This window comes from Hyaena hyaena, unplaced genomic scaffold (genome assembly GCF_003009895.1).
Source record: "Hyaena hyaena isolate Hyena2069 unplaced genomic scaffold, ASM300989v1 scaffold_1600, whole genome shotgun sequence".
NCBI classification, from domain to species: Eukaryota; Metazoa; Chordata; class Mammalia; order Carnivora; family Hyaenidae; genus Hyaena; species Hyaena hyaena.
The window spans coordinates 37,039-61,486 of NW_024082235.1; the positions used below are offsets into that span (position 1 = coordinate 37,039).

The window sequence follows — 24,448 nt, forward strand, 5'->3', positions numbered from 1 at the left end:
TCACAGGGAATTCGGGCAGTCTTAACTATATCCTCACAATGGGGTCCCAACCCCACACCCAGATTGAGCATTGTTTCCATAAAAATGGTGCTTGATGCCCTTTGGAGGGAGTTGGGACATTTTAATTTGATGAGGATATGCAATCTTGGCCTTTTAGAGTGTTGTGCAATCATCCCATATAATGAATGAACTGTGGTTTTTTTATATTGTATGTATTTAAAGTAGTGTGTGTGTGTGTGTGTGTGTGTGTGTGTGTGTGTGTGTGAATGAGAAAGAGAGAGGCAGTGAGAGAGAATTCCAAGCAATTTCCACCATGTCAACACAGAGCCCAGCTTGGAGCCTGAACTAGCGAACTGTGAGATCATGACCTAAGCCGAAATCAAGAGCCAGACAATTAACCGACTGAGCGGCCCAGGCACCCTGAATTGTGATTTAAAATGACATCACAGTCACTGGATGACTGGAAGAGAACATGTGTCTCACATTTTCAGTTACCAATCTGTGAAGATATTGGCAAAATGAACAGGAAGATGGAAGCGATTATCTGCTCATCTAATACTGACTAAAGCTTGCCTCCATCCCATATCACATCTCACCACCAGCACAAAAATCTTTTCAACCTGGTAAGTTCGTGTTTACCCCCTTCCCCAATATCCATCCCTCTTTCTTTCTCTTTTGTCTGAATTACCTGGGAAACTGTTATATTTGTAATTTTTCCTACATTTTCCTCATATGTTTATACTTTGTTCTGTTTACTCATTAACATGTGAATGCCACTCCCCCCCCTCCACCCCTAACTTGCAAAGGGAATGTAGTCTTCCCATCTTCAACATCAATCCTGACTGAGTGGTCTGTGTACTATTTTAAGCCTTACAAAGTAAGGGCAAAAGGAGAGGAAGTCAGTCATTTTGAATGAATTGGTAATCCCAATGATATAATTATGAAATGTTTGGAGATTGGGAAATAAAATTGTTGCTTTTTTGTTTATTATCTTAGAATTGTTTTCTAAGCTTTTTAAAAGTGGACAAACCACAAGAGACTCTTAATTATAGAGAACAAACAGGTTTGCTGGAGGGGAAATGGGTGGGGGGATGAACAAAATGGGTAATGGGTACTAAGGAGGGCTCTTGTTGTGAAGAGCACTAGGTGTTATATGTAAGTGATGAATCACTAAATTCTACTCCTGAAACCAATATTACTCTATATGTTAACTAACTAGACTGTAAATAAAAATGTGAAGCAATAAAAACCCCAAAACCACAAAAACAACAAAGCAAGATTATTCTATTTTTCCAATAAGCATTGTTTTTACATTGTCTGCCAGATTTTGTCAGTCTTTCCTTGTTATTTTTCTATGTGTGGTTTTTAAATACATTTTTAAATTTCAATTTCAGTATAATTTTATCATACAGTGTTATATTAAATTTAGGTGTACAATATAATGATTCATCAATTCTATACATTACTCACTGCTCACCATGATACGTGCCCTCCTTAATCCCCATCACATTTTTATCCCTCCCCCCACCCACCTCCCTTCTGATAACCATCAGTTTGTTCTCTATAGTTAATAGTCTGTTTCTTGGTTTGTCTTTTTTCTTTGTTTTGTTTTTTAAATTCCACATATGAGTGAAATCATATGGTGTTTGTCTTTTTGTGATGGACTTATTTCATTTAGCATAATACTCTACCCCATATATGTCATCACGTATAGCAAGATTTCATTATTTTTTATGGCTAATATGCCATTGTGTGTGTATATGTATATATATATATACGTATATATATATGTATCTATATATACCATATATATATATGTATCTATATATACATATATACATATATATATATGGTATATATATATAGATACATATATACCACCTCATCTTTATTTATTCCTTAGTTGGCAGACACTTAGACTGTTTCTATAATTTAGCTATCATAGATAGTGCTGCTATAAACACTGTAGATACTGCTATAAACTATCCTTTTGAGTTAATATTTTTGTATTCTTGAGGTAAATACCTAGTAGTGCAATTGCTGGATCATAGGGTAGTTCTATTCTTAACTTTCTGAAGAACCTTTACACTGTTTTCCGGAGTGGCTTACAACAGTGTCCATTTCCACCAACGGTGAAAGAAGGTTCTCCTTTCTCCACATCCTTGCCAACATCTGTTGTTCCTTGTGGTTTTGATTTTAGCCATTCTGACAGATATGAGGTGATACTGTAGTTTTGATTTGTATTCCCTGATGATCAGTGATGTTGAGCATCTTTTCATGTGTCTGTTGGCCATCTGGCTATCTTCTTTAGAGAATGTCTGTTGGTCTTCTGCCCATTTTATTTATTTTTTTAATTAAAAAATTTTCTTTAATGTTTTATTTATTTCTGAGAGAGAGAGGGGGGTACTGTGAGCAGGGGAGGGTTAGAGAGAGAGGGAGACACAAAATCCGAAGCAGCCTCCAGGCTCTGAGCTAGCTGTCAGCACAGAGCTCGACGCAGGGCTCAAACCCACGAACCGTGAGATCATGACCTAGCCGAATTTGGGTGCTTAACCGACTGAGCCACCCAGGCCCCCCTCTTTTGCCCATTTTAAAATCAAAGATAATTATTTTTTTGATATAGAGTTGTATAAATTCTTTATATATTTTGGATACTAACCTTTTATTGGATATGTTGTTTCCAAATATCTTCTCCCATTCAGTAGGTTGTCTTTTAGTTTTGTTGATTATTTCCTTTGCTGTGCAGAAGCTTCTTATTTTGATGTAGTCCCAGTAGTTTATTTTTATTTTATTTCTCTTGCATCTAGAGACATATCTAGAAAGATGTTGCTGTGGCTGATGTCAGAGAAATCACTGCCTGTGCTCTCTTCTAGGATTTTTATATTTTCAAGTCTCACATGTCGTTCCCTAATCAATTCAAGTTTATTTTTCTATATGGTGAAATAAAGTGATCCAGTTTCATTCTTTTGCATGCAGTTGTCCAGCTTTCCAAGCATCATTTGTTGAAGAGACTACCTTTTTCCTATTGTATATATTTGTCTCCTTAATTGAAGATTAATTGACCATATAATTGTGGGTTTATTTCTGGATTTTCTATTCTGTTCCATTGATCCATATGTCTGTTTTTGTGCCAGCACCATACTATTTTGATCACTACAGCTTTATAATATAACTTGAAGCCTGGAATTGTGATACATCTGGTTTTGTTTTTCTTTTTCAAGATTGCTTTGGCTATCTGGGGTCTTTTGTGGTTCCATACAAATTTTAGGATTGCTGGTTCTAGCACTGTGAGAAATGCTGTTGGTATTTTGATAGGAATTGCATTAAATCTGTAGATTTCTTTGGGTAGTATAGACATTTTAACAATATTTGTCCTTCCAATCCATGAGCATGGAATGTGTTTCCATTTCTTTGTGTCATCTTCAATTTCTTTTATTAGTGTTTTATAGTTTTCAGAGTACAGGCCTTTCACCTACTTGGTTAAGTTTGTTCCTAGGTATTTTATAATTTTTAGTGCAATTGTAAATGGTGGGGTTTTCTTAATTTCTCTTTCTGCTTCATTATTAGTGTATAGAAATGCAGTGGACTTCTGTACGTTGATTTTGTATCCTGTGACTTTACTGAATTCATATATCAATTCTAATAGTTGTGTGTGTGTGTGTGTGTGTGTGTGTGTGGTATTTAGAGTTTTTTCTATATAGTATCATGTCATCTACAAACAGTGAAAGTTGTACTTCTTCCTTACCAATTAGTATGCTTTTTATTCCTTTTTGTTAACTGATTGCTGTGGCCCAGACTTCTTGTACTATGTTGAATAAAAGTGGTGAGAGTGGACATCCTTGTCTTGTTCCTGATCTTAGGGGAAAAACTTTCAGTTTTCCACCATTGAGTTTGATGTTAGCTGTGGGTTTTTCATATAAGGCCTTTATTATGAAGAAGTATGTTCCCTAAAGGGTTAAAACCCTACTTTGTTGAGGGTTTTTATTATGGATGGATGTTGTATGATAATGATCATATTAGTCAAACCAATCCCTATCCCATTTTTTTCTCCTTGATTATCTTACAGTAATCTTACAGGTCATTAATTTGTTCTTCTGCATCCTTTAGCCTGCTATTTATTCCATTAAGCTATTTGTAATTTCATTTATTGTGTACTTCACCTCTGATTAGTTCTTTTTATCTCTACTAAAGATCTCACTGATGTCCTCCACTCTTTTCTTTTTTTTTTTTATTTACAGAGTTTTTAAGTTTATTTATTTTTGAGAGAGAGCAAACAGGGGAGAGGAAGAGAGGGAGAGGGAGAGAGAGAATCCCAAGCAGACTCTGCACTGTTAGCACAGAGCCATTTAATGCAGGTCTTGAACTCACAAAACTGTGAGATCATGACCTGAGCCAAAACCAAGAGTCAGATACTTAACTGACTGAGTCACCCACACCCCAAGTCCAGTGAGTTCTTCATGATCATTACTTTAAATTCTCTTCCAGGCATATTGCTCACATTTGTTTTGCTTAGGTCTCTTGCTGTGCTTTTTTACTGTTCTTTCATTTGGTACATATTCCTCTATCTCCTCATTTTTTTCTAGCTCTGTGAGTCTGTTTCTCTGTGTTAGGAAAGTCAGCCACGTCCCCTGTTCTTGAAGTAGTAGACAGTGTGCTCTCTTTTAGCAGAGTGGCACTGATCCTCTACTACAGGGGATGCACAGCTGCTGCAGATTCTGGGGCCAGCCAGGGCTGCTCTACAAAGTGCACGTGCCCCCAGGCTGTGTGCCCTGATCCTCTTCCACAAGGGACACACAGCTGCTGTGGAGAGCAGAGCCCTGCAAAATGTGCAGGTTGGGAGATGCAGTGTTGATGAGGTTTATGCTAGTCTTCCAGAGGAAGGGACCCTCCCTGCAGCCCTGGGACTGAGGCAAGCATGAATGGAAAGTGCAGATCTACCAAACATGGGGATGTGGGGCTTGGGGTAGCAAGTTAGTTAGTGAGTATTGGTGCTGTGCTGGTTCCTGCAGGTGGCTGTGTGTTTATGCTGAGAGGTGGGGGATGGAAATAGTGCCTATCAGGTTCCTGGAAGGATCTCCCTGTGATCCCTTCCACCTCTGGGACAGGGAGATGAGTAAATAAGTCTCCCTTCTGTATGCCCCAGGTGTTTTTCAAACTGCTGCTTCTAGGCTGGTTCTCCACAGGCTGTTTGCCAGTGCTGTCTTTTTAAGCTCAGGGACTCAGCTTCCTAACACCCTCTGGGCTCTCCCAGAACTAAAACTGCTGATTTTTAAAATTCCAGGTTTTAAGTCCTGTTGATTGTGAGAACTCATGAAATTCTTCCCCTCTCGCTTTCAAAGCCAGATGTTATGGAGATTTATCTTATTCCCTGAGTGGTCCCCAGTGTCATAGTCTGTTTCTTGCCCTTTTTGGTGCTTCTGGCTGCCCCCCCATCACAGATGGCCCAGGGCTCCCCACCTTGTCTCTGCTCTTCCTACTGTCTTTATGTGGCCTCTTCTCTACCTTCTCTCCAAATTGTGGAGTTTGTTCTGCCAGCCTGTGGGTTGTTTTCTGGGTTATTTACACCAATGTTGAGTATTATCTAGTTGCATCTGGGATGAGATGAGTTTAGGGTCCTCTTACTCTGCCATCTTCCCGGCCTCTCTCCCTTCTGTGTGTTTTTATAATGTCTATTATTTATGTCAAATCACAGTGCTGTCTTCAAGTGGAAGGCCAAATGTAAGTTTTATCTTTGAGTAACCTACCCTTGATTGTTTTTATGACTGTTCTAACCTCTAGTGAATTCTAGTGAATTAATCATAAGCAAATTGAAGAATACTTTTTTTTTTGGATAGCATTTCTTTAATTCACATGGATACCAGGGAACCCATAAAAATCAGAAATTATTAATTTACTATTAAGTAATTTTAATTAGCTTTTATTATTATTAATTTAATTAGAATATCATACACTGTTTTAGTTTTTTAAATATTTATTTTATTATTTCTGAGAGAGAGAGAGAGTGCCCAAATTGGGGGAAAGGCAGAGAGGGAGTGGGACACAGGGTCTGAAGCAGGCTCCACACTGACAGCAGTCAGCCTGATGTGGGGCTCAAACTCACGAACCATGAGATCATGACCTAAGCTGAAGTCAAATGTTCAACTGACTGAGCCACCCATGCACCCCTCATGCAGTGTCTTAATATGGACTATAAATGACCTCAAATAATATAATTTTATAAAGGAAAAACAAAAATTACATGGTATATGGAATTCCTTTGAAGTACTATATATACAAGTGACATGTTACTACTGGAAAATTAGCAGATTCTTGAAGCCTTCTAGACAACCTACATTATCCAAGTTCATTGACACCCAAATAGGTAAATCTGTTTTCTGTCTTAACAAATTATTCCTGTGGATTGTATAAAAGAATGTTTTCCTCTATACTACCAGAATTCCAAACTAGTAGCTGTAGTAAAAGGAGCTTTTAGAATATGATATGGATACCTGAAACAACTACCCTTCTTTTGGCCCAGGTGTTTATTATTCAGATGATAACATATGATTAGTCTGAAAGACAAATGTCAGCACTATAAATGCCAGGACTGTTGATGGGAAGACAGTGAGAATAATTGCAGAGCAATAGAATGAACCACCCTTGCTGTTACGATTGGCGATGGTCATTTCCCTTTTTTCTATAGATGTTGTGATTAGTTGGATAGACTCATGCTGAATAACACAACTCAATAGTTACCCTTTTGTAGAATTTTATAGATTGGTGGAACCTATAGATTTCAAAAATTTTAATACTGGAGAGGACTTTGGAAGTTACCTAGCTAAACTCTGTCATCTTATAGGTGAGGAAAATGAGGCTCAAAGCAAATAAATGATGCTCTAAATTGCTGTGTTTGCTGCAGAATTAGGTCTAGAATTTAGGTCTCCTAGCTTCTGGACCAGTCTTTTCATCTCCAGTGCTACCTCCAGTACATATCAAAGATGGACATGACTGATTTTAGGAGTTTCTAATAAAGAGGCATTTCCTCCCAATTCCTGAATCCTTGCCTTCTGTATATCTTGATGGAAAGTGTATGAGTTCTTTTTAAATCTGTCACTCAAAATATCTTTGCCTCAAACACTCACAAGATATTTAGACACAGAGCAGGGCCTCCCTCAATGGAAACAATTGATGTTGAGTTGATCAAATAAAATAGTGGTCTCCAAAAAGCTGGGCATGAATAGGTGGCAATTGTTGATAAAGCTATCATTCATTCATGGCAATTGTAAATACTAAGGACAATATAGTAAAATTACCAGATAGCCAACTTTATTCAACTTTTAAATATTTAATTTTGGCTTTTGCATTTTTTCTTCATTTTGTATTTATGACATTGGGCACTATTGGATATACTGTGATGTGTCCTCATAATGTTACATTTTAGTGGAAGACACAGACTTTAAACAATAAAACACACATTTTATACATCAGTAAGTTCTGTGCAAAAAATAAAACTGAGTAGCAAGACAGAGAATGCCTGGAGTGGCTCTACCTTATTTTCAGGGTTAGCTACGTAAGGTAGAGTGGTTAGAGAAGGTCTCTGAGGAGGTGGCATTTGAGCAGGGAATCGATGAGGAGATGGAACCAATGGGTAAAGATCTGAGGGAAGAACATTTCTGTCGGAAGAAAGAATGTATGCAAAGGTCCTGCGGTAGGAATGGGCTTGGTGATAGCAGAAGTGGAGTGATAAAAGGGGAAGGGCAGTAGGAAATGAGATCACAGAAGAGGTCAGGAGTCAGGTCATGTGAGTAAGGTGTTAAGCTAATAGAGCCAGAGTAGACAGAAGGAGACAAGTTAAGAGGTTACTAGAGTAGTGTAAATGAGAGACAATAATGGCAGACTAGGGAGGCTGAAGCGAAAATGGAGGTGATGAAAAGTGGCAGATCTGGAATATATCTTAAAGATTAGTTGACAGTGTTTCCTAAAGGACTGAGTGTAGGAAAAAATATGCAAATGTGGCAGACAGATTTTTAGGTGGCCCCCATAACCCACTGCCTCCTGGTGTTCATGTCCTGTGTAATCAGTCCCCTTCCCGCCCTTGTAATGGGTGGAAACTGCAACTAACTTTTAACTAACAGAACATGGCAAAGGTAATGGGATTTTATTACATTTGTGACTATATTATGTAAGACTCCATCTTGCTACCAGTCTCTTTCTTTCTCTGTTCTAGCTTTGAAAAAACAAACTGCCATATTATCAGAGGACCCATGGGGAGGGCCATGTGGCAATGATTTGTGGGTGGCTTTTAGGAGCTGACAATGAGAGCTACCAAGGCAGCACCCTCAGTGCTTCAACCACAGGAACTGAATGCTGCTAACAACCTTGTGAGATTGGAAGTGGATCACCAGCCAACTTTCAAGGTAAGAACACTGGTGAACACCTTGATTGCAGCCTTGCAGAACTTCTGACCCACGAAAACTATGCGATAATAGTGTGTTGTTTTAAGTTGCTGTGTGGTAATTTGCTATGCAGCGTCAGAAATGTGACACAGAGAGGACGTTTAATTCAACTATTCTAGTATTAGTGTCCCGAAGTATTAAAACAGTAAGAAAGTCATGATTCTCACTGATTGCTTTACAATTGGGCCACAGAGAGTCAAGCAACTTGTCTGAGGCCACATAGGTCACTAGCAATTATAACCCACCTCCCCCCAAGCTTCCCCATCTTTAGCTCTTCCTGGACTATGCTGCCTTCTAGGTGTTACACATGTTAAGCTCTTTGTTTTTGTTTATTTTGTTGTTGCTTGTTTGTTTTTTTCTGTTAGTCTGTGTGAAATATGGAGATTTAGAAATTTTCTCTCTTTGATCTGTGAAGGTATGAGTCAGAATCTCTATCTCAGATCAGAAAAAAGATGTTTTTCTTTACCTCATCTTGGGAGATCTGCCCCATGTGTGATTCACATGAATTCCTAACCTTTAATCTGTGGTAATCTCCACCATGAAAATGCACTGGCATGGGATTAGGGAGAAATCTTTAGAGTTCCCTCAAAATGATTCCTTTTAAAACTTCCTGCCCAATCACAGCAACTCTCCTCTGTAAGTCCTCTGGATCTCAAGAAACTCTTCTCCCTGTTTATGTGGCCTCTCAGGGGTACACAGTCACAGTACAGATCACTGAGGAGCCACTGGGTTGAAGTGATAGAAAGCAGGAAAATAGAAAATAACTTAAAAACAAAAAGAAGGAAAGAAAGAAAGAAGGAAGGAAGGAGGAAAGGAGAGGAGAGAAGAGGAAAAAGAAAGGAAAACCATGTGAAAACAATACAATCTAAAATGCCAGCAACCCTTTGTGCTCATGATTGAAAACATGGACCTTGAGAAGCCCTGAGATAAGAGCATCTCTTACTAATTGCATAGCTGCTGTCATGGTGGATTCCATGTGTAGTGGATTCTACACTGCTCCTGTGACCATTGTCAGAGAAGCAGGAACTGGAATTTTAGCTAATGTTAGTTTGGAAGTTGTTCTTTTTGCAGCTCATGGAGTAATGGAAGGATTTAGCAAACAGCTTCATCATATTGGGACACTTAAATACGTTCATGGTGATTATTCTCCTTTTTTTCCTGCCCTTTTTCTCACAGCATGTTCCTATAAATCACTCTACTATAAATTTCTATTTTCATTCTTTTAATATTGGGATGAGAAAGTGGAATTCTTTTCTTTTGTGTATGAGCCAAGGAATAATCCAGGCTAATGGAGTGAAATAGGCAACAGGAATAGAGTGAAAGATGACAGATCAACATCCCTGAGCAGTGGACAACTAAGTATTTTTCTATAGAATATAGTAACTCAGGGGTGACTCTAGATGAAATGAATCTTGTAAATAATTACTGCTTAAGTTATCAAACTATAAGTCGGACTGCTATTCTGCGATTTGGTATAAGCAAATACTAGCAGTCACGTTTTATGTGGTCTAAGTATATATGAATATTTACAGCATTTCTGAAAATAATTCGATGTTGCTGAGTTTCTCCTATCCCTTTTTCTGGGAACATCTCTGCTTCTCCATTCCCTGCCATCCTGCAAGAAATACTATCTTTACTTGCCAAGATCCTGACATTAGGAAATTAAATACTTTATTCTTTGCTTGTTGTTTAACTAAAACTTAAATAACTCAGGAATGATAATAAATGAAGTTTGTCAGCTATTTATACATGAACGTGAGTCTATCCCATCATTTCCTGGAGCAGGTTTAGCTAAGGGATGGGAGACTGGTTTGGTAGTGAAGGAAGTTATATAGGGCATATTTGGAGGGCATATGTGGGGATGATACACTTAGGGAAGGTCAGGCAGAGGGAGGAGGAGTTCTGAAGACCAGCTCAGCCCACTTGACAGTCAGCCTGGCCAGGCAGCAGATTGCCATAATCTCAGTCTGGCTTCTCTCCTGATACTTGTAAAAATGGCAGATGTCTGAACAAGCTCAAAAACCCAAATAACAATTATGGTGTGCCACTCAAGAGCCATACCTTCTTACACATTGTTTGGTAGAATCAATATTATTCTGTATAGTTCCATGTATTCAAAGCTTTCAAAAGCACAGTATAGTCCTGGGTAGCTCAAGCACACCATATGTTATTACCTTCTTGTCTGATGAGAGTTTTTACTGGCAATGTGCGTATTTTGCTATATGGAGACAATGCATAAATGTAGTTATATTTTCTGAATTTCCACATTGCTGAGAAAATTTAATTTCCAATCTGGACACTTTATATTGTATTTGATAACATGGTCATGATTGAGTTGGTCAGTTGGTTCAATTAAACAAAAAATTTAGTAAAATATTATTTCAATTTGTGTATTTTTATTCCATTGCTTAAAGGCAAATATAAACAAAATTAACCAAAACCAAAACAAAATCCCAAATATAAGCCTGCCAGTTAACTGTCAAAAAAGTTGAGGCATTAGAAAGTGGATTATTGGTGGCTCAGTCGGTTAAGCACCCAACTTCGGCTCAGGTCGTGATCTCACTGTTCATGGGTTTGAGCCCCTTTTCGGGCTCTGTGCTGACAGCTAGCTCAGAGCCTAGAGCCTGTCTTTGGATTCTGTCTCCCTCTGTCTCTGACCCTTCCCTGCTCACGCTGCCTCTATCTCTATCTCAAAAATAAATAAAATGTTTTAAGAAAAAAGATGAAAAAAAAAGAAAGCAGACTCTTGGCAACACCCATGTGAATTTTTATGAATCTACAAAGAACTGAAGGAACTTGATAATGATTAACTTGACTTTAAGAATTATTTCCTCAGGGGTGCCTGGGTGACTCAGTCAGTTAAGCATATGATTTCTCCTCAGGTCATGATCTCAGAGTTTGTGCATTTAAGTCCCACATTGGTCTCTGTGCTGACAGCTCAGACCCTATTTGGAGCCTGGAGCCTGCTTTGGATTCTGTGCCTTCCTCTCTCGCTGCCACTTCCCCCACTCACGCTCTGTCTTTCTCTCTCTCAAAAACAAATAAGCATTAAAAATTTTAAAAAAGGATTGGTTCCTCAAATATGTATTTATAAAGATTCCCCTCTGTAATGGGGAATAACTTGTACAGTTATGAGAGTTAAAATGTCACTATGTATTTTGTACAATACCAAGAATGAACCTTAATATAAACCATAGACTTAGGGTGATAATGATGCATTAATGTAGGTTTGGTTTTAACACACATTTACTACTCTCTTTAAAAAACTTTTTAATGTTTTATTTATTTCTGAGAGAGAGCGAGCGGGGGGGGGGGGGTTCAGAGAGAGGGAGACACAGAACCTGAAACAAGCTCCAGGCTCTGAGCTGGTAGTCAGCACAGAGCCCAACATGGGACTCGAACCCACCAACCGTGAGATCATGATCTGAGCCAAAGTCAGATGCTTAACTGACTGAGCCACCCAGGTGCCCTACATTTACTGCTCTCTTGGGGGATATTGATAATGGTGGAGACTATACATGTGTGGTGGCAGAGGGTAGATGGAAAATCTCTGTATCTTCTGCTCAATTTTGCTCTGAACCTAAAACTGCTCTAAAAAATAACGTCTATTCAAAAATGAAGGAAAGAAAATAAGACTTCACTAAAGAATGTGGACTTCTCACCAAGGAGGCAGTAATGATGAAAATGCCAAAAAAAAAAATTGTATAGTATATGAAGGTAAACAGAAAAGTAATGATTCCAATTGACTAGGAAAACCTTTAAAATGTTTGGCTAAACTCTTTAGGTATCAAAGTTTAATTCATGATTAAGTTCTCCTTCATTTATACCAAGATCAGTTTAATTCATGGACCAAATTACTAGAGCCAGATGACCACCCAAAAGAAAGAGAGGGGATGTATGTACATGGGTGTGTGCATGCATGAATATTTCAGATCCCACTCTTGACTAGCACCGCCTGGCCTCACACATAACCATCATCCCAGGGTGAGGAGAAAAGCTACCGCTTCTATCATGGAGGCAGAAGACTCTGCCATTGGCTAACTTGTCAAGAGGAGTGCCAGCCTTACCCCCCAAAATGGGCCATTTGTTTTTGTTTGCAAAGAAGTTTGAAAACAGCAAGCTATGATTTCTTGGTTTTGTTAAAAACTTGTGTGTGGTGCTGGTTAAGTTTGGGAATTAGGGAGGCTTGAGAATGATATGTATGTATGGGACAGACCCTCGTTCTCAGATGTGCAGGGTTTGCAGAATAGAATTCAATATGTAACACACAAGATAATACTGATAATCTTTGGAAGCTTAAAGATACTTTAAAAAGTATAATAAGTTATTTTTTGACCCCAGAATACTACTGAGAGTCACAAATACTTACAGAACCCCAGACCACTAGTGTGTTTTAGTCATAAGTGGATAAGCTTCTTGAAAAGCCATGAAGGGACAATAGAACCAGTGTGTGTGTGTGTGTGTGTGTGTGTGTGTGTGTGCGCGCGCGCATATATATCTATATATGTTCCATATATGCATATTTACATGTATATATATACATACATTCTATGAGTTAAGTATCTAAAATAAGTACTAATTAAAAATGACAAAATCAAATGCATATTTGATTTTATTTTACATTCCCATTAGCTAACATAGTAAACATCTTTCAATCAAGTACTCCTTTAGAGAGATAGTTTTGTTTATTAAAAGTAATTTCACATATCACTGGGGTTCCTGGGTGGCTCAGTCAGTTAAGTGTCCAACTCTTGATTTCAGCTCAGGTCATGATCCCCAGTTGTGAGATTGAGCCCAACATCAGGCTCTGCACTGGGCATGGAGCCTGCTTTAGATTCTCAGTCTCTCTCTCTCTCTCTCTCTCTCTCTCTCTCTCTCCCCCCACGTGGCCATGCTTCTTCCCCACATGTGTGCTCACATGCACACGTGTGCATACTCTCTCAAAAAAAAAAAAACTTTTTACGTATCATTTTATAAATGATTCCTGCCCAAGGAATTTGTGTTAAAATGTTTAATATGTCATTTCTCTTTTGAACTATTCAGAATATTAAAAATACATAGTTATAGTAGAGGCCTTTATGCATTAGTTTCTTTTTCTTACATAACTTATCTAAGCATTTAAGTCCATACTAAAATAACTTAAAACTACTTAATTTGCTTGGGAAAACTGAGATGCGTAACAGATTTTTTTATCTTAATACTTTGGCACAAAGTACCCATAGTTATTATGATTGCAGAGTTAAGCATACTTTCAGAAAACTGACAATGTACAATTAAAGAAGTTCCAAAATTATCTGTTTAGACTTTGTTTCAGAGAATAAAACTAAATCTCCCTCTAACACCAATTATCTAGTGTTCTTACCCTCTAAATAAATAACTAGGTTAATCATCCTCACCCTTAAATTTGTAGAGTTCTCATTTTTTACAAGAATATCTGGCTTTCATTCCCATCTTTTAATGAACTTGCCCATGCTGAGCAAAAATATTTGAATCTAATAAATAGTTGTTCAAAACGCATTACCCTGCACTGGGATAAGATTCTTTTGTGTGTGGGTATTTAGTTTCATGTTTTAATCAGCAGCTTCATCCTGGGCTTTTTAAGATCAGAGATCTGACCTATTGCTTTGACCTTAAGACTGCACAATCCTATAATTATGATGCCCGTATATATGCAGAAGCAAAGAGCTTATTATTGTATTTATTTTTAGAATATATATAATAATCAGGTTTATGAAGGTTGTAATGAATCATTGGCTACCACTAGTTTCATTTATTAGTAAATAATAATTTATCATGATTAAATGGGATTGGATATTTTTGTTTCCATAGTTTAAAAAAACAGTAAAGAAAGAAAAACAAAATAAACATAAAATAAACTTCAATAAATATAAGTTACTCAAACAGCATTTAAAATACAATTTTGTATTTTGCAATTGCAAAATGCTTCATTATTTATATTGAGGGGGAGTTTTCCCCAAATAGCAAAATCATTTATTATATGTATTATTGAAAGTGTGTTAATATTTGGTAGCATTAAATATATAAATCAGATATTCACCTTAAATGAAACTATAAGCAAAATGACTTTGTGAACAGATGGCTTAATAAAAATAATAATTTGTACATTTTTCTCAGAGCTTTTCTTGGTAGCATAATTTTTACCTAAAATTCACTCTACTTCCATATCCCAACCTTTCATGTCCATCACAGATGCCAAATCTTCCTCGAAGCCTTTCCTAATTCTTTCTACTTCATGTAATTTCCTTCTTTGGACTTCCATTGGTTGTGTACTTAAAAAATACTTTTAGGCGTGCCTGGATGGCTCAGTCTGTTAAGCATCTGGCTCTTCATTTTGCCTCAGGTTATGATCTCATGGTTTATGAAATTGAGCCTCGCATCAGGCTCTGTACTGGCAGCATGGAGTCTGCTTAGAATTCTCTCTCTTCCTCTCTCTTTGTGCCTCCCTCACTTGCTCTTTGTCTCTCAAAATAAATAAACACTAAAAAAATTTTTAAAAATATTTTTATTATTTGTCAGTTACAAAGACTTTTCAATATTAAGCAACAGAGACTCTGATAGTGGCTTAAAAAGATAAAGTTTATTTGTTTTCACATGACACAAAATCTGGGAGGAGGTGGCTGATGGGTATATGTCAGCAGCTTAGTGGTATCAGGACCAGCATCATTCTGATTCTCTTGTTCCTTCCCATTTGATTTTAGGATGACAGCTCTTATCTGATCTTGCCAAGTTTCATCCTTACTGTTTCCCTCCTTTGGGAAGCCAGGAAAAAAGAAGCAATCATAAGAGGGGATGAAGTTTCCATGTCTTTTTTTTCCTGAATAAATGTATGTGTAACAAAATATTTTAATTCAGCAAAGTGCATCTTAATTAATAATGAGCAACATAAGAAAATATGCATTTCATTTGTAAGTAAAAAATTACAAATGGTCTGTATTTTGGAATAATTTATACTTTGTGGGGCTTTCTTAATTCTGTTGTATAAGATAAGAGAAAGAGGTTGATTTATAATTTTGTCAATTATACAATTTTCTATATTTTACAACTGTTATGAAATGAAGATCTACATTTAGTCTTTTTCAAATTTCCAACGAAAGTCCCTTCCAGCTTTTCCAACCAAAGTGTTTATGTTATATGCTTTAAATATAAGTGTTTCAGTTTCAAAATTATCATTATTTTATGTTAAATACAGAGACTGGAAAACAATACTAATAATAATACTAATATACTTCTATATTAGTGCCTTCTATATTGTGCCTTGTTAGACACAACCATTTCTTTTTTTTTTTTTTTAAGTTTATTTCTAGGTCTTTATTCTTTTAGCTACTATTCAAACAGCATCTTTTTTTTTTTTTTTTTTACAAATAGTTTATTGTCAAATTAGTTTCCACATAACACCCAGTGCTCATCCCCACAAGTGCCCTCCTCCATGCCCATCCCTCCTCCCCCCCACATCCATCAGTCCTCAGTTTTTGTTAGCATTCAAGAGTCTCTCATGGTTTGCCTCTCTCCCTTTCCCCCACCATTTCTGCCCTTCTTCTCCCCCTTGGTCCTCTGTTAAGTTCCTCCTAATCCTCCTATACGTGCAAACATATGATATTTGTCCTTCTCTGCCTGACTTATTTCGCTCAGCATCACACCCTCAAGGTCCATCCATGTTGCTACACATGGCCAGATTTCATTGTTTCTCATTGCCATGTAGTATTCCATGGTATAGATAAACCACATCTTCTTGATCCATTCATCTGTTGATGGACACTTAGGCTCTTTCCATGTTTTAGCTATTGTGGAGAGTGCTGCTATGAACATTGGGGTACATGTGCTCCTATGCCTCAGCATTTCTGTATCCCTTGGGTAAATGCCTAGCAGTGCTATTGCTGGGTCATAGGGGAGTTCTATTGTTAGTTTCCTGAGGAACGTCCACACTGTTTTCCAGAGGGGCTGTACCAGTTTACATTCCCACCAACAGTGCAGGAGGGTGCCCTAGACACAACCATTTCTTAAAACTATTATTGGCTCCTGCCTTCTTTGTTTTTCTCTTCACATTTTCTCTCTTTTTGGCAACGAAGATAGGTAGGTTTGCACCAGTTGTAGAACTAGACCACAGTGCACTATAGTAACAAACGGCCCTCAGAAGGATGTCTGCAAATGCCTGAGGTCCCAGTAGCCAAGCCTGGCCTGGATTTAAGCAGCAGAAATGCAAGGGATCCTTGAGGTGCCCTGTTGGTAGCCCCTGCCCCTCCCCCACCCCGCCTTCTTTGGCACTAGAAGGACTTAATGAGTGTCAGTGATTCCTGAGGACTCATGTTCCTTTCATGGAATGTGGATCCTTCTTGGTGATTCTGGGCTACTTAAATCCTAGAGTTGACTTATGCCTCCAGAGCTGGTGATGATTCAGAGATTGTGAGTCTCTGGATAATGGCAAAAGATTTCTTCAGATTTATCTGAATCTGTTTACAGTGAACAGAGTTTAAGTCATATAGCCCTTGAACTAAATAGTGAGTCTAAGGGCCTACTAAATTATTTCTTCTTAGCTAGGAGCCCTTTCGATGTAAATATGTCATTAATTCTGAAAAATTTAGGAGTCCAAAGAAAGCCTTTAAAAATTATTATTACAGTGAAGCCATATGGGACTGGGTAAAAATACTAATTATAAATGAAAGCTATAGATATGTTTTCAGTCTTCAAACTGTGTTAAGGTTTTAGAAAAGTATTAGGAGTAATTTGCCATAATTGGAAATGCTTTCAAGTATTTGGATGAAAGACATTTTGGTAAATATAAAGGATGAGCCCTTTAGTTAATAATAATGGTAATTATCTGACACTTTTACAGTAGGAGTTCAATGCACATTAGATACATTAAACAGGCAGCCTCTTTCCTAGATGACCAAATAGACAGGAACTGACTCATAAAAGTTCACAGGACAATTTACCAACATAATTTTAATTTCAATCTGTGACTTATTCCCAATCCAGGTTGTTTAAACCTATAAGGTGCACATTTATTAATCAACATTTATCCAGTAGTGACTATGTACAAAGCACTGATATCAGTGCCAGGTCTAAATATGAATAATACCTAATTCTGCTTACCAGAAGCTCAGAGTCTTTCTATGTTCACCTAATCATTCTGAAGCTTCCCACATGGTTATTCTGGAAGGGGTAGTAGCCTCTTGGGTTTTACCCTGCCTCCAGCCTGGGGATTTGTCATGAAATAAACATGAGAAATACGTTTTAGAAGTAGAGTTGCTTAGGTTAGTTGTGTATCATACACTAAAAACACAATGTACATGGATATTTGGGGTTGGAACATGACTTCTTTGATGTGAATGTGTAGAATGTCCATTTTGGAAATTTTCAAATGTTAAATTATTAACAAATAAAACATGCTCTCACTGTCCTTTTAAAATAATTTTCTTCTTTTCAATGAACCAATAAATGTCCCTCTGCTCTTGGGCCAGTTGGTGCTAAGCCAGCTGGTTTTTGCCACCTGGTATGCTCCCCAGGTTGACTTCCTTTCATAAATTTATTTTATGTTCATTTCTGACTTTGAAGATCAAAAGTTCTCAGAAAACTCTTTTCCCCTTTTCTGTGTAGCAGGTAATCCAGTGATCATCTGTTAACTTCCTTGTCTTCCAGAAACAGATTCCTAAATGTTGGATAAGAAGAGACCTTATAAATGGATACTTCACAACTTTCATATTCCTTCATATTATATTCCTGGAGATGCTTTATGACTCTTCAGTTTCCAACAACACTGGGCATAAACTTCTTGAAAGAATGAAATGGCTACCAACAACAATCTCAAGGTAGTAATTCTTACTGTTCATCAACTTTTCATAATACACGTTGATACTATAGTATAGCCATAGCTCAGTTAATTGGTTTTTAAAAAGACATTGGGAACAGATTGGTGGTTACCAGAGATGGGATGTGGGCAGTGGGCAGAATTGATGAGGGGAATCAAAATGTACAAACTTCCAGTTATAAAATAAGTAAGTCATGGGGCACCTGAGTGGCTCAGTCAGTTAAGCATCTGACTTCAGTTCAGGTCATGATCTCACGGTTTGTGGGTTTGAGCCCTGTGTCGGGCTCTGTGCTGACAGCTAGCTCAGAGCCTGGAGGCTGTCATCGGATTCTGTGTCTCCCTCTCTCTCTGACCCTCTCCTGCTCACACTGTCTCTATCACTATCTGAAATAAATAAAAAAACATTAAAAGGGGCGCCTGGGTGGCTTAGTCGGTTAAGCGTCCAACTTTCGCTTAGGTCATGGTCTCACAGTTCGTGGGTTCGAGCCCTGCGTCGGGCTCTTTGCTGACTGCCAGCTCAGAGCCTGGAGCCTGTTTCAGTCTGTGACTCCCTCTCTCTCTGACCCTCCCCTGCTCACGCTGTCTCTCTCTCTCTCTCTCTCTCCTAGAAACAAATTTTAAAAAAACCATTAAAAAAATTAAAAATATTTTTTAAAAAAAGTAAGTCATGGAGATGGGATATATAGCATGGTGACCATAGTTGATAATACTGTATTGCACATTTGAAAGTTGCTAAGAAAGTAGATGTTAAAAGCTCTCATCACAAGAAAGATAAATTCAGTAACTGTGTATGGTGACATATGTTAACTAAACTTACGGTGGTAATCATTTCACAATATATACCAATATCAAATCATTATGTTATATGCCTGAAACTAACGTATGTAAGCTGTACCTCAATAAAAAAAATTTTAATGTGGAATGAAAAGGTGTCCAAAACCCCACACAGATATTTGGGGTTATTTTTACCACCTTTCCCTTTTAGCAGGGATAATTAAGAGACGATTGTATGGGTGCATGTGTCTCTGGAATGAGCACATATATTTTAATGTGGGTGTGTCATGCTAGAAATTGACAATAATTCTGCTAAAACAACGAAGCTTTACCATGAAGCTCAGTCTCTAAAATATAGAAGTTGCCCATTTTCCATGTCCTGGGTTTTGTTTATCTCCTCTTTGCTTTCTACCTCATATTGGGGATTGACTAGCATCTTCACTTGGTTTACAAAGACATCAGCCTAAGCAGAGATGATTTCCTCCATTCTTACCCAGATGACTTACTATTGGTCTTTCTCTTCCATGTTTGTTAGCAAGGTTAATTGAAATTTTTACTCTAGGGATGCCTGGGTGGCTCTGTCAGTTAAGCGTCTGACTCTTGGTTTTGGCTCAGGTCATGATCACACGGTTGTGGGTTCGAGCTCAGCATCAGGCTCTGCACTGACAGCATGGAGCCTGCTTGGGATTCTTTCTCTCTCTCTCTCCCTTTTGCCCCTCTCCTGCTCATTTGTTCAAAATAAATGAATAAACTTAAAAAAATAAAAGAAAGAGTTAAACACTATTTTTTTTACTCTAAATAAAAGTAATAAAATCTTTTCCCCTTCAGTTCTTGCTAGGCTGTAAGTGGACTATTGAGAAAGAACTTAAGCAGGAAGACAATATTGTAAGATACTATACTGCTACCAATAATAGGAATGGTTAACATTTATTCATATTCTTTAACTTGCCAAAAGGTTATATTATATTTGAGTATTCTTTATATTTGACAGGAAATTTTGCAATTACATTTCTTTCCCTCGATATTGAATTTCTTTCAATGCAATTAGCCAATCAGCAAATGGCACGCTTAGTCCGTTTAGAATGCAAATCCACTGGACAATTTCTCTTGTTTTCACTAAGCAAACTAAATGTTTCCCTTTTACTTCTGCTCCTCAAAGTGTATGTCCTATGAGTTCAGAAAGAAGAACAATCCCTATCGTTTACTTTTCAGGTTCTCAACATCATTCATTTTGAAGATGAGGGTCAGCCTCTACTCCCCTCCCCTCCGGAATGTATGGTGTGATAACATGGTGCTGCTCAGGTGAAGGATCTCTTGTGATTTCCGGTTTTGTGCTTGTTTATAAAGAATTCTGGTAGGTACAAGAAGCTGGAGTACTTATCTAAAATAGCTCTTCATCCTATCTTAAATTCTCTAAGCTTTTTCTTTATTTAGGCAATATTCAGATACTTTATTTAGGCAGTATTCCCTTTAAGAGGGTAAGACAAACACCTTTATAGTGTCAAATAACTTAATGTCATACAATAAATTCTTAAGGTGCCTCGGTGGCTCAAGCCTCTGACTCTTGATTTTGGCTCAGGTCATCATCTCTGGATCATGAGACTGAGCCCCGCATCTAGGCTCTGTGCTGACAGAACTGAGCCTGCTTGCAATTCTCCGTCTCCCTCTCTCTCTGCCCCTCACCCCCACACTCACTCTCTCTTTCTCTGTCTCTCTCAAAAATAAATAAGTAAACTAAAAAAAAGCACAATAAATTCTTAAATAATGAAGCTGATTTTGACAGTTTTAAAAGTTATTAATCATGCATTCATTCTAAAAATATTTATTGAATGCCTTCCACATGTCCAGACTGCCCCAATTTGAGGATTCTAAGTATTTCTGTGATTACTGTTTTTATAGACTACTGATTCTATAGTCCATAATGTAGTCTGGTCTATTTAGGATCCAAAGCAGGGAAGAGATCAGGATTTTTCAGTAGCTCTTCAAGTCTTGTGTGCTAGTCTTTGGGATGCAAGTGGGTCCAGAGCCTTGTACAAAGTGAGCAGAGCACTCAGTAGATGTCAGTTCTCTATCCGCCCCTCCACAGGTTTTCTTCTCCTGTAGCATAAAGGAGACTTTATAATTGACAACCAAAAGTTTGTCAAAGTGGATGTAAGCCTCACAGGGTAGGGATCTTGTCTGCTTTCTTTATTTTCATGTTTCTGCTTTTCAGTGAGTGCCTGCCACCTTGCAGGAGTGTCTGAAGGCAGCAAAGATGTGCCTTCTTCCAGCTATGCTGAGACCTGTGAAAGGCATTTCTCCCCACACCCCATAGGAGTAAGCACCATTTTCTCTCCTTCTCTCTTCTCCAGCCTCTCTGGTCATCTCAGAGTTAATGGGGGCAGGAGGGAATTACTCTTTTTACAGAGATTAATAAGCCATACCTCATGTTTTCCCTCCATTTACCTCTTCTTTCCTTGCTCTCTAATTTGATTGATTTATGTTTATTTTGTTAATATTGATAATATAACCAAATACTTGAAGCCCAATTCCATAGCCTTAACTCCTAAAAAGTCTTATTTTTGACAGAATAAGAAAATTTAAATGTCTTGTTGGTCAAAGGTAAAAGGTAACTAGGGAATCGTCTGTGCCTATACTTTATTGGTGCTTTCAGTTCATCAGTTGAAGATATGGAGAATTATTAAAGAAAAGCAGGCACCTCAAACTGAAGTTTTAGCTGCACATTTTTAAGGATTATAGTGGTTCCAAGGAATGCAAAAAGTCTCTTACTACACGGTGGAGTAAGGTTTTATTACTTACACTCTGAATGTCTAATACTTGCAGAAGAAATTCACCCTTACAAAACTCCCATATGGGTTTACAATACTACTTCTAAACCAGCAATGCAATAGTGTCCACACAAAATTTTAACTAATCTGTACACCCTGAATATTCAAGCTGTTTCATATTATTTCTACTCTGGGGACTCTAGGTAGATGACAAGTTGGAGAATTACTCAGCCAGGATTCATCTGAGGAGATATAATAGATTTTGTTTGCAATTCTTTACTGCTGTCTTCATTCTCAAGAGAGAACTGAGCTGTTTGGACAGAGTTGCTGAGATGGTACAAGTACTACCTTGTACATTATGGATGAGGCTGTCTATTTTAAGCCAGGTAGGAGAAGGTAGAGTACATTAGGGGATTACTACTGGTCAAAGTTTTTTAGTTTCTTAACTCTCAGATCTAGACTCAGTAAAATGCTTCCCCAGAGGTCTAATCCTTAATTTCTTTGTCTATAAAATGGGCATAGTAGTTACACTGACTTCAAGGGTTTTCTGCAAGAATTCAATGAACTAGTAAAGTGCTTCAAGATATGTCAGGCACATAGCAAATGCTCTGTATTAGCCATTTTTCTTTTAAAGTGGTATAGCTAGACTGTATTTGCTAAACATAAAGGATCTGATTTATACCACTATTTTAATTTGCAAAGGGGCATATTCCTTTACAGGGAATAGAATACTCCCTAATACTCCCTCTGTCCAGCACCATGTGATCTGCAAAACTAAGTTTTAATAAATACCAGATTGGTGAAAATTAAATGGAAGAAAGTGAATTAGATGGCTTTAAAGGATTTTTCAAGTAAGTGTGATAAAGCCAAATGTTCCTTCTGTTTACTACAGTGAGTGTCCCAGGACTGACTACCTGTCAGGTAGTTCTGCTTTCCTTGGATGGTACTGACAACTTTCTCTCTGTCTCTGTCTCCATCTCTCTCTCCCTCTCCCTTCCTACCCTGGTTTCTCCCTCCTCAGTAGGAATCACTTCTTTCCAAGGAGGGTTTAATCTTGCTAGGTTAAGACAGCCTCAGATATTTCTTGGCTCTGGGTCTAGATTTTAGAATATCATTCCTCTGAGTCCTCTCGTTACCTGCCAAATGACCACACATTGTTCTATATTATATCCATATCTTTAATCCAGAGGGCAGAAAAGAAGTGTGAAATTTGCCCTTGACTTCATGAAGAGGGATAGAAAAATATGTGAAATAATTACTTTTCACCCACTTCTTGTTTTTTTTTAATTATTGAAGTTCAATCATACCTTTTTCATCTTAGATATAGTCTTTAATGTTATGTTTGCATATGAAAATGTTTAACTCTTTAGTTGTAATGCTCAGATGTATTTAAATTTTTGGATGTTGTAACTTTTTTCTTATGTATACTCTATATCAATATCACATAATGCTCTGCTTCAGCCATATCTGACATTAATGTTAAGGATACATAAGTGATAATGAAAATTTAATCAGTTTCCAAAGAATTTTTATTATAAAGTATTGCCTGTAAGGACAGTAGTAGAAATTAGATGCTTGGTTTGCTTTAGCCATCACAACCACTTTGATTGTGTTTGTTCCTAAAAAAATCAGTGCCTGGGAGGAGTCAAATGTTATTATTTTCTGATGAAAGAAGCCTAACTATGATTAAGTATTAGTCTATTAGGACTACAGTAACAAAGCACCATGAACTGGGTGGCTTAGAACAACAGCAACTCATCGTCCCACAGTTCTGGATGCTGGAGGTCCGAAATCACAGTGTTGACCAGGTTGGTTCATTCTGAAGGCTGTAAGGTCGAGTTTCCTCTGGGTTTTTCTCCTAACTTCTGGCGTCTTGTTTGCAATATTTGGTGGTCCTTGACTTATTGATCTGTACTTTCATCTTCACATGGCATTCTTCTTGGGTGTATGTCTATGTCCATACTACCTCACTCCAGTATAACCTCATCTTAATTAATTACATCTGCGAGGATCCTTTTGCAAATAAGGTCAATTCTGTGGTACCGGGAGTTAGGATTCAACATACTGGTTTTGGCGGGGACACAGTTCAGCCTGGAGTAATTTTAATCCTCAAATACGATTTTTAAATGCTCATGAGCCATGGGACCTGTCCCTTGGGCTTGTGTCTTACTTAAAATATATATATAAAGAAAAAATTACAAAATAAAAACAAACAAATGGACCTCCGCCAGCCAACAACTCACTGCTGGCCAGGGATTTTGTTGCTCAATTGGCCAGTTGATCAAGATAGGTTTTATTTCATAAGCACCCATTCAGAAATGATATTCTCTTACATCCTCACAAGAATCTAACACCCAATAAGTCAATGTGGACAATAAGTTATAAAAAAAGAAAAATAAAAAGTAAACAAGTAAAAGAAAATATCAAACTTGGAAATCTTCAGGTATTATATATGATCTACTTCCTAGGAAACCGTAAGGCTGCCACCCATCCTACATTCTGCAGAATTGTTCCAATCTCACCAAGAATATCTTATACCTCATGAACTTCACTTTTATATCTAAATAAATGCTTATTATTTACTAGAGTGATAAAACAAGTTATTGGTTGATGATGACCTATCACATCACCACCTCATTTTTGCC

The 24,448-nt window shown here is 37.6% G+C and overlaps 1 long non-coding RNA gene across 1 annotated transcript; it reads left to right on the forward strand.

Moving 5' to 3' along the window:
* The first annotated feature begins 433 nt into the window (after window positions 1-433).
* On the forward strand, window positions 434-20,383 carry LOC120226132. The gene is made up of 3 exons (XR_005526945.1): window positions 434-623; window positions 18,093-18,262; window positions 20,248-20,383. It is a non-coding gene; the product is annotated as an uncharacterized LOC120226132 (long non-coding RNA).
* The last annotated feature ends 4,065 nt before the right edge of the window (window positions 20,384-24,448 follow it).